Below are 15,629 nucleotides of genomic sequence, written 5' to 3' on the forward strand. Positions count from 1 at the left end.
TCGAATCCACTAAACCAACAATACATCTTAGCTTTGCAGGGCGCCACGGTAGCCGAGCGGGTTAAGAGACGAGACCTGCGAAGCTAATATGTATTGTGGTACTGGGTTCGATTCCCGGTCTTTAGGCCTTGGATTTTTTTTAATGGTTAATAAAAGAAATTTACAGTAAACTATGTTTGCTAGTTGCCTCCGTCCACGACACCTAATTGGTCGTTGGACGTTAAGCCCCGCCTGAAAAAAATAGGCGATTACTTTAGTTTACTACTTTACTCTTAGCTTTGCGGGTCTAGCCTATAACCGCCTGACATACTTTTCTAAAAATCTTTTCATATTAACCATTAAATAAAATTGAAGGTCTAGACCAGGATTCGAACCCACTAAACCAACAATACATCTTAGCTTTGCGGGTCTAGCCTATAACCTCCTAACATACTTTACTATAAATTTCCCATATTAAACATTAAATAAAATCCAAGGCCTATTTCAGGGGAATCGAACCCACTAAACCAACAATACATCTTAGCATTGCGGGTCTAGCCTATAACCGCCTAACATACTTTACTATAAATTTCCCATATTAAACATTAAATAAAATCCCAGGCCTATTTCAGGGGAATCGAACCCACTAAACCAACAATACATCTTAGCCTTGCGGGTCTAGCCTATAACCGCCTAACATACTTTACTATAAATTTCCCATATTAAACATTAAATAAAATCCCAGGCCTATTTCAGGGGAATCGAACCCACTAAACCAACAATACATCTTAGCCTTGCGGGTCTAGCCTATAACCGCCTAACATACTTTACTATAAATTTCCCATATTAAACATTAAATAAAATCCCAGGCCTATTTCAGGGGAATCGAACCCACTAAACCAACAATACATCTTAGCCTTGCAGGTCTAGCCTATAACCGCCTAACATACTTTACTATAAATTTCCCATATTAAACATTAAATAAAATCCCAGGCCTATTTCAGGGGAATCGAACCCACTAAACCAACAATACATCTTAGCATTGCGGGTCTAGCCTATAACCGCCTAACATACTTTACTATAAATTTCCCATATTAAACATTAAATAAAATCCCAGGCCTATTTCAGGGGAATCGAACCCACTAAACCAACAATACATCTTAGCTTTGCGGGTCTAGCCTATAACCGCCTAACATACTTTACTATAAATTTCCCATATTAAACATTAAATAAAATCCCAGGCCTATTTCAGGGGAATCGAACCCACTAAACCAACAATACATCTTAGCTTTGTGGGTCTAGCCTATAACCACTCGGCTACCGTGGCGCCTATTTTAAAAGGGGTAGCCAAGGATTAGGGTAGTGGCAATATCGTAACCAATAAAGGTCTACAGAGGTGCGATTATTGCTGGTTGGAAACATTTACCGAATAGGTTTTGTATGTTCACGCCTAAAGTTTTTATTTTGGTTTTATGAGCAAATTATTGTGTAACTGACCTAACTGTAATTGAGAACTAGCCGCAAAGATTTGTAATTGGATGGAATATCTACCTGAATATTGCATTGATCTTGCAATCTGAAGTTGCGTGCAAGTGCTGAAGTCCACGCTTTCCTCCTCCATACCCTTCTGCACCCTCTACCAAGTCTATCCCAATAAATTTCTCCCTAATTTAAAATGTATTACTGCAAGCTCTGTGTTCTACGCTTATTGCTTTTCAACATTCTTTCAATATCTTGAACAGATTGAATCCCCTGAATACTTTTTATAACCTGAAGATATCTTGCTGTAAAGTGCTGAAAATTAATTTTGTGCTGTAATTTTCACCGCAAAAACTCTTGAATTATACTTTTTCCAGTGCAGGAAGTCCAAGAGGACGATGATTCAAAGGAAGTAGTAATTTCTACCAACTGAGAGAACCCTATCTTTCTTAGAAGTTCAAATTTGATTCCAGGTTTGGGTGCCTCGTTCTCGTATAAATACGTAATAAGTTTGTAGTCAGAATGACTAGACTAACACACAAGACTTGGAAGTACTACTTTGAAAAAAATTTGAGTTTTCATTTTGATTATAATAACACGACAAGCCCTACGACTTAAAGTAATGCGTTGAAGAAATGTCCCTTTTCCTTGATAAGTGGGATAGATTACGCTACACTCTGATGACATTAACAAACTTCATCATCTAATAAGGATTAAGGTGAACAGAGAAGTGAATTTAATGGCGTACCAATAGTGTTTGAACCATCTAATAATGTTTACCATTCAGGAATATGACAGCTGGTGATGGACACATCTGAGGCTGCGAGTCTTCCGCGCCCCACCCCCACGGTTGTGGTCCATTAACCATCCGCAAATACCTGGAAACTTTGATCTTCCGGTTATATCATATACGTACATCAACTACTGTCGCTCATCCTACATCCTTATCTCAGTCGGTCAGATAGATTTGATGATTTCAACATTAATTATGTCTATGTTGATGTTGTCTTCTTGTCGGATAGAGTTTTGGCAGTACTGAATTAATATATAACGTTCAAACAAGATGGAATTGATTGAATTTGTACAATTTAATTTCCTGTATAGGTCTATCGTAGAAATAATGTTCAACGATTTGGGTTTTCTGGGACGCATTGAAAGAAGAATAATGATGTTGATAAGTAAAAGAAGCGTAAAAACTTATCTGAGCTCACTCAGCTCAGGCTTGCTTTTACTCAAGTTCGTGAGATTTTAATTTCTTCTAATTCTCCATTTTTTTCTGAGGAAAAAGTAAAATTATGGCCGAACTAACCTAACAATCGTAGTACTTTGGCTACGAGACAGGACCGCATGCATTTCGTTGAAGCTAAAATGATCTAAGGAATGTTTTTTGCTAATTAAGATCTTTTTTGGATTACTAAGATTAAAGTGAGTGATTAGGACAGCTTATGAAAACCAATGTCGTAAGAGAGAGTATGGAAGACCTTCCGGCGAAAGAAGATGCCAGGATAACGAATTCCCCCCCCCCTTTGGCATCAGTTTGTACTATTAGCCAGAATCTTTTCGTAATTAGTTCTTAATCATTATCTAGGGAGGCTTTAATGACGTTTATGAAGTGCCCCAATTCCTCATAGGCTTTCCTGTTTTTTTTTAGAATTTTAGGGCAATTTATATCACCCGGCAATAGATTTTTTAAATTTTCAAAAAACAGATCTCTTTGGTATGTATGTATATTTGGAGCATATCATAACAATGTGCTCCATGTCTTCCAGGCTGTCACAGATTGTACAATGAGGGGATGCCTCTTTACCTATCCTATGGAGATATTTTTTTTACATACGTAATGATCACTACGCAGTCTATTAACAATGGAGACACACTGCTTGGAGCATGCTCCATCGCGGAACCAGGGGATAACGAAAAATAGAGGTTAAATTGAACCTTTAGATTCTGTGGGAGGAGGGGGATCGTGGGGATTAAAAGGACTTAAGAAGGATTTAAGGCCACCACAAGGAAGAAGTAGATCATCTTCGCAACTCTGACGGAGATTAATTTTGAGAATCATACAGCGATTTGAGACAGTAAATAAATAATAAAAAAAACTGTATTTAAAGATAAAGGGGTTGTATGATAAAGGATATCCGCCCTGGAGTAAAGGTAAAATATGTACCTTGCCGTTGGGTTTATCTTCTGGGTCTCTAGATGAAGGGGAAAAACTAAGTACACTACATTTGATATCCTCTCCACCTCCGTTCCTGGATAAAAGGAGGAAGGAGCAGGTTGTCTAACTTACCTCTAGTTGGTGGTACACTTTATTTTATGTAAGGCATACCTGGAGGGCATGAGGGTGACGATGTTACCTAGGTTGGCGAAGAAGAAGAAGAAGACTGATAGAGTGTGCCAGGCCCACAACCATCTGTCAACTTTACTACCAAACTGGGAAGCTAGATGCCAGATACATCTCTCTGTCTCTCTCTCTTACAGTTTATTTATTCTTCTCAAGTGTATTGAGTAGGCTTTAAATCGTATGTAAGGAGCTGGTTCCTTTTTCTTCTTTTGTGTTTACGTCACTCATAATATCTTTCCATTTTCATATCTTCAGTATGTGTTTTCCGTTAAGAAATACGCAAGCAATTCGGTAACAAAAAGGTTTTAGTTCACGAGCTTTCTATTACCTGCAGTTGGTTAACATTCAAAGGTTAGGTGATCGTAGCTCCAATGCTAATCACGATAGGTGGTGATTATAGGGCTTACATTTGAGAAAAAAAAATTATAACAAACAATCTTTTTTTTTATTTCAATGATGCTGCTAACTGATGATGCACTGATGATTTCAAACTGGACTAAGAATTGAACTCACCATTACCAATTGAGAGTTAGTTGTTTAAAAGTTCACTTTATAACGTTATTAATATTTATATCACAATCGTTATGACGTAACAAAATATTGTGTAACGTACTTCAGTTTTTTTTTTAATTATACATGTATCTACAGGAAAAATCACAAATGTTATAAAATGAAAATCATTGCTGACATTTTCCAGAAAACTGCCCTCCCAAAAGAAAAAAAAAAAACAATTATTCTTAGTAAAATTGTTTTTCCGGATAAATGATTTTCTCTGAAAAAAATTGTAATCCATCACTGCATGAAAATCTCGATATTGTTACAGCTTACAGAATGGTTCCTACGTTGCATTTAAGGGAACACCCTCCATTCTTCCCATAAAAGAAATGAAGAGTAATACTAATTATTTGGGATAACAGTGACGAGTAGCCTTTTTGGTGTAAACTGGAAATATTATAATTCTTGTATTATAATATGGAGAAAATCGTGCAAAATTGAAGAAAACCTTTTCAAGTATTTCACACTTCCGGTTGAAGCATTTCCGGCCCCCCCCCCCACCAAGCCGTTAGAAGACTGAAGCGAAAATTTTTATTAAAATTACAATAAAATACTATATTTATATATATACCTGAGTATATTTTCGTTTTTTCTAATGTATCATGTTAATACATAAGACATAGAAACAAGCAAAAAAACACGAGACAATACGCTATAGATTTATGATGTATGTGTGTGAGTATGAATGTACAAGGGAAATGAAAATGATGTTTAAAAAATGTTTTTTTGAGAAAATGAAAATTTACATGCCCGGGAAAACTCGAATATTATTTAAATTTCAACAAGTTTGCAATTCTCTCTTGCTTTTACGAGTACTAGCGAGTCCCCTACTAGGTTATGTTTTCATATTTACATACTATGCATTCTGTTACGACAACGTTTACGCCGCCATGTTTGAACATTGTGGACGATTTTTGGTACGTTTTAAAGAAGTGGCCTCATCTTCTCCATGGATGGCCTCAACTAAAATAAATATTTAAATTTACCCTCATATAAACTTCATAAATATGCAAGGTGAATCAAAATTGACAATTTTACCCAAAGAATTTACATTTTTATGAATTTTTAAATGAATGAATAATTTAGGGACTTCCGTGTCGATATTCTTCACTTTATATGTTTGAATTTGGTTTGTAGCTAAGTAACGCTAGGTGTTGAAATGTACGGAAATGTATACCAAGACTATTTGATTTGAATATCAAGCACGAAGCGAATTGAAACCATTTTCTTGAAATATTTTGTGCGAAAATAAAATTACTTAAACAGGAAATTATTCCAAAAAAAAGGGAATTTCCTGTTCTACCGATTTCCTCTACTATTTACCGACTTGCACTATTACGTTTCTTTTCTTTCAGTAATGCCTTAAGAAAAAATTTTAGAGCTACAAGAAGTGAGTCCAATGAGAAGGGCTATACACAGTTTTTGAGAAAACTTCGCAAACAAAAAAATAACACTTCCGTTTGGCTGCACTGATTTCCGGAACAAGAACGCTGCATCACAATGGTGTATAGCTCACTATAGTGTTTACCGCCAACCTGTATATTAAAGACCCATGTGTCACCTTAAGTCACTTGCACATGCATAGTTTGCTGTTCTCTCGTGGATCTTACAACTTGTAGAGTAAGTGGTTTCCAAGACGACTTCTTCGGCTTCTTCGTTCGTCTTCGGGAGGTCTAGAGAGTATCAGCGGTCATTCTTTTTCCTTAACCAGTTTTCCTGCGATTTTTCTTTTGTTAGCAAATTCGTTTGTCTTACTTTCCCCCCTCCCCTTCGTGTTCAATTACAAGTTACAATGAAGTGAGCTACAAAAAGTTTATACTCATTTTTCCTTCTTTAAGAAAACTCAAATGGGAAATTCACTCATTTCCTGAAGAAAACTGTTTAAAATAAAATAAAAAAAAAAAAAAATTCAAGACTGCCAGGAAATTGAACAATGTTACCTTGATGTTGCGCCCTTCTATAGTTTAAACGTTAGAGAAGGTTTACCACAGTGTGTAGCCCACCCAAATGATACAACCATTCTATCTGGATCCAAAGGTTTTTCTTTTTCTAAGACAAGATAATCACTGTTACATTATTTGTTTGATTGCAGTTAAGAATGCATCTTTTCTATTTTAGTTTCTGTCTCAAGCAAGTATAGTCAAACTTTGTTGAAGTCAAATTCGCTCAAAACTGATTAATACATCTTGAATGGTAGATGAAAATCCAAAATCACTCTGCGGCTATCTCGTCTTAAACTTGAAACACTATACTGACTTACCCAAACATTTATCCAGACTTGTATAACTACATTAGGATCTAATAAAATTAAATATAATTCTCACGTAACCACACCAGACAGTGACTTTAAAACTAAACATACTAACTGACAAACCACCCAACTACATAAATACAAATCTCTGCATGAAGGCTAATTTGGAATCACCTTAAGGCCAAGAAAGAAGAAAAAGTAGAAGAAATCCCAAAACCGGTCAGGGATAATATATTACTTGACTTGCTGCGACAGCTAAATTCAGCGATTCTATAAAAGCTTCTTAGACCAGTTGTTCACCACATCAAGTTAGCGAGCTAGAACCCTGAGCTTTCTTTTATTTAATATTGAAAGTGTTGGCACGGGATGGAGGGGCTACTTGGTTAAGAGCCTTATGCACTTTTAAGGCGCCACGGTAACCGAGCGGTTAAGAGACCAGACCCGCAAAGCTAAGATGTATTGTTGGTTTAGTGGGTTCGATTCCCTCGGTCTAGGCCTTGTATTTTATTTAATGGTTAATATGAGAAATTTATAGTAAAGTATGTTAGGCGGTTATAGGCTAGACCCGCAAGGCTAAGATGTATTGTTGGTTTAGTGGGTTCGATTCCCTCGGTCTAGGCCTTGGATTTTATTTAATGGTTAATATGAGAGAATTTATAGTAAAGTATGTTTGGCGGTTATAGGCTAGACCCGCAAACCTAAGATGTATTGTTGGTTTAGTGGGTTCGATTCCCTCGGTCTAGGCCTTGGATTTTATTTAATGGTTAATATAAGAAATTTACAGTAAAGTATGTTTGCTAGTAGCCTCCGTGCACAATATCCTAATTGGTAGTTAGACGTTAAGCCCGTCTGAAAAAATAGGCAATTACTTTACTTACTACTTTTATTTACTTTTTTGCACTTGTAAAACTTGTGTTTATTTCAGCTAACCAATAATTTCTGTTTCAGTCATAAAGTCCATCAAAGTCAAACAAGAATCAGTCTAACTTAGGATGGGTATTATTGTGCTGAAATCCATGACAACAATAGATATCCACAATCTGAATAATGAATATAGTTTGACTGCTGTTACTACATTATTAGACAAGGTCAGTATTAAATGGAAAATAATCATAGTTATTTCTGATAGATTTAGTGATTTATTTATTTTTTTTATTAATTTAATTTATCCCACCCAAACACGCTCATTTTGTTTTTCATTGGCTTTAATAAAAGTTTAATATTAAGAGTCCAGGTGTCTTATTTTCCTCACAGTTTAATAATGTGATGGTTAGCTTGCCGGGTCACGAACTTGCCACTCTACTCTAAAATAACCTCCTCCTTCTTCTGTGCTGCTGCTGATAGGAAAAACAGTTTTTATTTGGAACTGTTCCATTCCTAATAGACAGGGATATTGATCTGTGGCTCTTTGGATAAATAAGGCTCCACTCAGGAATTAGTTTTTATTTACTCTTAGATAAGTCTGTCTATGGGGGGGGAGGGTCTGCATAATTACTGAATGTTGCTCCAAAATTCAAATTTAATTCCTGGTTTGGAGGTGCTGCTAACGAACGAAGTCTTGAGTTAAAGGTGTTCCTGAAAAGAGCTCCTACTTGTTTCCTTTAACTTGGTATACTTATTGTAAGTAGCTTTACAATTTTTCTTTTAAAAGTAAAGTAAAGTAATTGCCTACTTTTTTCAGACGGGCTTTACGTCCAACTACCAATTAGGTGTCATGTACGTAGGCGACTAACAAACATACTTTACTATAAATTTCTCATATTAACCATTAAATAGAATCCAAGGCCTAGACTGGTGGAATCGAACCCACTAAACCAACAATACATCTTAGCTTTGCGGGTCTAGCCTATGACCGCCCAACTTTACTATAAATTTCTCATATTGAACATTAAATAAAATCCACAGCCTAGAGACAGGGAATCGAACCCACTAAACCAACAACACATCTTAGCATTGCGGGTCTAGTCTCTTAACCGCTCGACCACCGTGGCTTCTACTTTAAAAGGGAAGCCAAGGATTAACGTACTGTAAGCCGCACTTGTAGAACTCAGGTTCGAATCCAGTTGCTGGCCCTTAGATTGGCTCGTCCTAGGAGTTATTTGCAGCTCTGTAAGGAGGTACTATGGTGTACAGCATCACAAAGATTCGCAATTAACAATTTTTTGTTCATTATAGTGATACTTAATCCCAACGTTCAACAACTTATGGATCCTAATCACGTAGCCCCTTATCCAGGTTTAAATGATTTCAGCACTAACTTGTGTGTCATCCTGGAGCCTAGCCGGGAATCTCCACAAAAATGGAATTCATTACTTTTTTCACAGAATAAGCAACAGATCTAGTGAGAGGTTGACAAAGTGAAGTTGAAAAAGATTTTAGCTTCCTCCAGCAGAGCTCACTACATATTTTGTGGACATTGTTGTTTGTGCCGGAAGCTGGCTTAGCCACTGAATGAAGAAGGTCATGGCGCCAATGATGTTGTCGGACATTGATGCGTTTTAAAATGTAAATTATGGTTTCTTGTTGGTGTCTAACGAAAATAGTTCATCCAAATCCGATGCTACTAGTGAGGCAAAAACCACCTTGCATAAAGCATAAGATATTTTCAGTTGTGACTCCATCGTTGTTCTTTCAACAAGAGTGTGCCCTTAATGTGACCTGAGCCTTTACCCTTACAGAAATTAGTATAAGAAGGTATTTTTATCGGAACTGCTAAAACAGCAATTGTTACTCGATATCGAACATGGATAGTCATAACCAAGACGTCTTTAACACTGAGATGATAAGACCATATAATGGTGGAAATCATTTGACGAGGATAATAACAACACAACTCCATCGACTTTTTATTAACTAAGAACGTTATCATTTGTTCCAAAATAGAACTTAATCGTCTATTAATAAATGAAAAAAACTATATATAGAATACGAACGAAGAAAGATAGCAATTTAGTGACGCAGTAGCAATTAGAGTTCTCTCTCTTTAAATCTATAACTAACCTGCTAATCAGCTGGTAGGAAATAATATTTAGGGAAGAGAGGATAGAGGATTTTAATGAAGCTGAAGGAAGGACAGTCCATCAAAGTGCGAACGGTAATAGAAATGTAGGTCATATTATGGCCGGCGCACGTGCGGTTTGTCACTTCAAAATGAACAGATAATATTTTTAAGTTGCTCTACATACTTCCGTTGATAATACTAACTAGGTCGTTTAAAAACCTCTTTTAAAAGATAGAAACGTATTTTGTCTCTGTTTTGTGCAAGCTCATTAAAAAAAAAAAAAAGTGTCACTAGAATAGTCTGAAAATAAGTTAATTGATTTTCACTTTCAGTTGTTGTTGGCCAGCCATCTTCTGGTCAAAGTAACAAAAGTTTTATTTAAATTATTTTGTATGAAAAACAAGAAAATTCGCTAAATTTCATAAAATGTATTTCGTCATTTGGAACATCCGCTCAAGGGATTTCCTTTAAATTTAAAATTGCTTCTAATATTTTACACGTAATTGAAAGGCCAATCATTTCTCTTAAAACTATTATTTGAGCCACCTAATTCTTCACATAGATTTAGATTTATATTTTGAACGGTGAGACAGGACCCATGCCCCGCGCTACCACAGCCACGAGAGGCTCATTGTGCCTTCCCTTAAGTCTAGTAGATGAAACCTCCCCTTCTAAAAAGGTTGAGAGCTTTTCCTACCAGTTCCTTCTGCACTACTACCTCCCTTGGCCTTAAAGTTCCAAAGATATCGTAGCGCAGTCTTTTAGATTGCAACGCAATCGAATAACAGGTGAGAGGCCGTTTCTTCCTCTTCCTGGTACAATCTGCACAACGGTTCCGAGCTGATAAGCCCCCGACCTTGTACAGATGCTTCCTGAACCTGCTGTGCCCCGTGAATAGGCCTGTAATAAGAGTAATCTTGACTTCTGCCCAAGCCCATAGTCTCTTTGGTTCTTTGTATACACAGCCAAGGCATCATACGCTTACTGTGTTTGGACACAGGAAGCATCACCCAGTACTTTTTCATGTTCTCTCCAGATCCAATCTCCTGAGAGCCTCACGAACTCCACACCCCTAGTGATCCCCAGGACTGGTTCCGGGCCAATGAAGGGAGTACTAGCTCCATTCCTGGCCAACTGATCAGCTATTTCATTTCCCTTAATCCCGGCAACCATTCCAGTCGGACTTTCTTGTGCCGAGCCAGTTGATCTAGGGCCTTTTTACATTCCCAGACCAGGGAAGAGGTAGTTCTGAAGAATTCTTCAGATAAGCATTTGTTTGGTGCCACGTTCGTGGAAAGAAAAACAAAAAAATAATTGAAAAATATTTTCAGTCAAGTGGCATTTCCGTGGTTTGATGCCAAGGAAAGCTTATTACGCAATTTTCCGTTTTCGATTTACTCTGCCAACAGACGATTACGTAGATAGTAACTAAAAACTATTTAAGATACCTCAATAAAACGGAAATTTACTGTATAAACTCAAAAACGGATGTTGCACTGCCCTAATCACTTACTTACTTACCCGGCGCTACAGTTCGATATGAACTTTGGCCTCCAGTACAATCCAGTTCCAGGTATCCCCGATCTAACGCCTTCGTCCTCCATGCAGACACTCCTAAGTCCTGCTCCACGTCTCTCAACCAGAGCTCGTTCTGGAACGCACTCTTCTTCCTTTTTCCATCAAACTCCTGCTTCATTATTTTTCTTGTCATCAGTCCCTCTTGGTAATCTCTCTATATGCCAAAGCCAACTTGACAAACCCAACTAGATTCTTATGCCCCATGATTTCATCAAGTCCTCTCTATTCTTCTTAACTCGCGTGTACGCAAACTGTGCCAAATATGCGTTCATTGCCCCCAATTACTACTGTGATAAGAGAAGATACAAAGTAATATAATATTAATTTAAAATAACTTTTGAACGCAAAGAAACTATTTCAGTTAAATTATTACAATTACGTAATATAAATTTTATTATAGTAATGAAAATTGGCAAGTTAACAATTGATTAATGGAAAGAAAATTTAAAATTATGACCGAATATAATTAATATTATATTAAACTGTAAAAAATTGAAATGACAGTTGATAGTTCGTTTTTCCAACTTTCATTTCCAAACAGCTGTTAAATATACTAGTTTTCATTTTTAGATTATTTTATATTAGCTAGGATTCTTAACTTCTACTCCTGGTGTTTGGAAAATTTTAACAGTAAAATTGATTTTAGATTAACAGTCGCGCCGTCCGTGAAGCTTTTGTTATCTGTAGATAGCATTGAGCCGTGTAAAATTAGGTATTTTTTCATTTTTTCCATAAAATTGAGAAAATTTTGTATTAGTAGTGTAAAAAAATGGTTAGTTAACCCTGACGATGATTGGCTAGAATTCAATAAAATAATTTTAAGTTTATATTGGTTTTATTTAATGTTCAAAAAAAAAATTCAAAAATATCAGTAAAATGGTGTACCAAAAATAAACTTATAGTTTTATGCTTTTTTTGGTAGTTTATGAATTGATATTATTTTTGTAATTCTAAGAAATATTTTTTGACCAGATCTCTCGTATTTTATTACAGCAGTCCATTGATTGGAACTTCGCCAGATTGGCAAGGAGGCTGTGGTGAGTGCAATTATTAGTAAATATTGTTTTGAAGTGAAGGCCAATTATTAGAGGTTAATAATTTTTTTTTTCTTTGTTTTTCCTTCTCCAAATTCTGATTGTACCCGGGGGGGGGGGGCGTGTCTAAGGCCTTGGTTTATAAGTGAATGATTTATCAGCTGGGCAATGATGCGTCTGTGAGGAGCACAAATAAAGAGCATCTGTTTTCTTCAAGTTAGAGCTTATTTTGGAGCTAACCTCAGTTCTCAATTAATAGGCCTTAAAAAACAATTGTCAAAATTGTAAATTTAATTGGCTAAGCCAATCTGATTGAACATCAACGATATAGTTCTTGTAGAACAACTTACATTATTAGAAGAACTCCCGATAGTTGAGATTGGATCAAGTTGAGCAGATTGAGATGGGCTGGCGATATAGCGAGAATATTCATTCCCTCCAAACTTCTAAGCGAGACACAGGAAACGGAAGAATTGGTGGAAAGCCCAGGCTTTACGATGGCAGGACGGTGTGGCTCAAGATGCTTAAGAGCATCCTTCGAATTCCTAACTGGATGGTGGTTGCTAAAAAAAAAAAAAAAAAAAACAGGGGACAACTGGTGGGAACATATTGAGGAGGCTGATTCTTACATCTCTGGGTTGTAAGCGCCATGAAAGGAGAAGAACAACAAAGAAGAAGAACAACAACAAGTACATAGTAACTTATTTCACACATTTAAGTCTCTTCGGTAAAGCTCACAATTTACTCCTTTTTGGCAAACTTCTTCCAGAAATTTCTTCGTCTCCAGCTGAAAAGAGGTCTTTTGCATTAGAATTGTCCAATTCTGCCAAATTCAACTTTTTTTCTTTTAATCTCCAATCTTAGCTGTCGTTTTTTCCAGCGATAGAAGTGTTCCCCGTTTTTAGAGGGGGTGGAACAAAAAAACCTAACTCATATTTCAATAAATATTTGCCTTCCAATCTCCAAAGGATTTTAATCGCTACAATCTAAAAATACTTCAAACTATTGTGAACGCTCCATTATATGTCTCCCAACCTGGATTATACACACTGACCTTAACCATTCCTTTTTGTCGCACAAGTCGCTGAAAACACGATACAGGAAACTCCTCTTCAACCTGCAATCACACGTTATGTCTCCCAACCTGGACTATACATACTCACCTTAACCATTCCTTTTTGTCGCACAAGTCGCTGAAAACAAGGTACAGAAAACTTCATTTTTAACCTGCAATCTCATATAAATCCTCTAGCTCAAAATCTTTTTTCTAGAACCCTTTCTGATTACCCGGACAGGGCGCCTTAAGAGGCAGTTTGGCCTCGTGATCTCCTCTCTAGTGAAGAGAGTGACTGACAGTCTAATGTTTTGGAGTGTTACCACTGCGGTAACTTCTCCACTCGTTTGCTTGTTATTCGTTTGCTCGTTTGTTACTCTGTCAGCCATCGCGCTGATTATAACACAAATAAACGCCAAAAAAAGAAAACTCCACTTATTCTGATGACGTGGTTTAGGTAGTCTTTATTCCGAATGTTTTCAGAACTACCCGGAAGTAATAATCAGTATCATGTTATCATAAAATGTATTCGTCATGTTTCCTCCTCAAAATGACCTAATGCTACAAAAACATGGACTTCCCCCCGCCAAAAAAACCCAATCCCTTAAAACCTTAAAATTTCAAAAGGAATATCCCTCCGTAGGATATAGTTGGCCTTAAACGCAATCACATTGTAGACGACTATAGTTTGGAATTTTAAACACTATGGCCCCAAATAATTCGAGTTATTTATTTATTTTTTTTAGGCCAGAAATAAAACAAAATAACAATCGAACAGATCAATAACAAACATATACGTGGCCCAATTTTTAATTATGTGATAGAAATGACATTTACAAGAAGTTTGTCTGTCAGTAATCTAGGCCAATTAATGAGTGATCAGTAGAATGTTTATTTAGACATATCGTACATCCGACAATCGTAACTGTTAATTCATTTATTTGGGATATTTGATGCACTTTTTGATGTTATTATCGTTAAAAGTAAATAATATTAATGGTTTAATCAAGATTGTACTTTGTAAAAGTAACCTCTATTTCCTAAGACGTGGAATCGAACCCACTAAACTAACAATACATCTCAGCTTTGCGGGTCTAGCCTATAACCGCCTAACATACTTAACTATAAATTTCTCATATTAAACATTAAATAAAATCCAAGGTCTAGAACGGGGGAATCGAACCCACCAAACCTGCAATACAACGTAGCATTGTGGGTCTAGCCTATAACTGCCTAACATACTTTACTATAAATTTCTCATATTAACCATTAAATAAAATCCGAGGCCTAGACACCGAGAATCGAATCCACTAAACCAGCAATACATCTTAGCTTTGCGGGTCTAGCCTATAACCGCTCGTCTGCCGTGGCGCCTAATTTCTCTCATAATATCACATAAAATGTAAGACTAATACAATGAGAAGTCCCCGTAGTACAACTTAACTTTGCGGTGCTGTCGCCATGATGTTTACTATTTACTGAGGCAAAAAATGTTAAACATCGATTCATATATTAGCATGTTTTTCTACTTTAGAATAGCGTTTAAGGTAAACAAATTTCCAAGCTTAAGATTTTTGTGTAGGTATATGACCGGAAGGAAATAACAGTTTTTTTAAGTGGTCTCAGTCATAACTCAAAATACGAAATCTCCATAAATTCAAATTGGTTATTTTGAATTGGGGATTGTAAATTTTGTAGCACGTACTTTTACTATTCACAATTTTTTTTCGAACCAAAAAAGAAAGCAAAATTAGAGACCAACAAGTCCACGCTCATAACCACTTAACAGGAAGTGTACTACGGAACATAGATCGCTAAGTTAAATTTTATGAATGGTTACATTTTATTAATTAAATGAGGCCTGCACAATTATTGTGTAATTTACAAATAATATTATTGTTATCACTCCAGGTTATCGTACGTACGTATTTCACCTTGAAAACAATTTTATTGTGAAAGAATAAAGCTTCGTTTACTCTGTGGCCATCAAATACAAGAAGAACAAGAAGAATGGACTGCTGATGCAACACATTGTTTTAGCCCGTTATCAAAAACTCCAATACTCTGCTGTGAATAACTACACTCATAGCAATACTTGTTTCATTTTAATTCTACTTGTTTCTGTTTGCCGTGCCATTGTAGTTGCCCTTTCTCTTCTCGCTACTGTTGAAATTGTAGATTTATTTTTTGCTTTCTCTCGGGTTTTACAATTTTTTTCTTTTTACCGGAAGTACTTTTCATTTGCATTTTGAATACATGTTAGGGGGTGCTCTCAGATTGTCCAAACTTCCGGCTCGGATGTAGCTATTTTGGTGGTTCTATTTTGTGATACACTAAGGTTGTCGTATCAGTGT

The 15,629-nt window shown here is 36.3% G+C and overlaps 1 protein-coding gene and 1 pseudogene across 4 annotated transcripts in view; both read left to right on the forward strand.

Moving 5' to 3' along the window:
• The window catches only part of LOC141450811 (E3 ubiquitin-protein ligase RNF144A), a 146,774-nt gene that overhangs the window by 38,750 nt on the left and 92,395 nt on the right, over positions 1–15,629 (forward strand). For 3 of the 4 annotated variants that reach the window (XM_074121645.1, XM_074121654.1, XM_074121662.1), the window contains 2 exons: positions 7,557–7,696; positions 12,181–12,224. The gene's annotated coding sequence lies outside the window, so the exon portion shown is untranslated. The remainder of the gene's footprint in view (positions 1–7,556; positions 7,697–12,180; positions 12,225–15,629) is intronic. The other variant, XM_074121647.1, reaches the window with a different exon arrangement.
• On the forward strand, positions 1,331–1,457 carry LOC141446339 (U4 spliceosomal RNA; annotated as a pseudogene).

Source organism: Rhodnius prolixus, unplaced genomic scaffold (assembly GCF_049639745.1).
Source record: "Rhodnius prolixus isolate KJV_2025 unplaced genomic scaffold, Rpr scaffold_1, whole genome shotgun sequence".
Lineage (NCBI taxonomy): Eukaryota > Metazoa > Arthropoda > Insecta > Hemiptera > Reduviidae > Rhodnius > Rhodnius prolixus.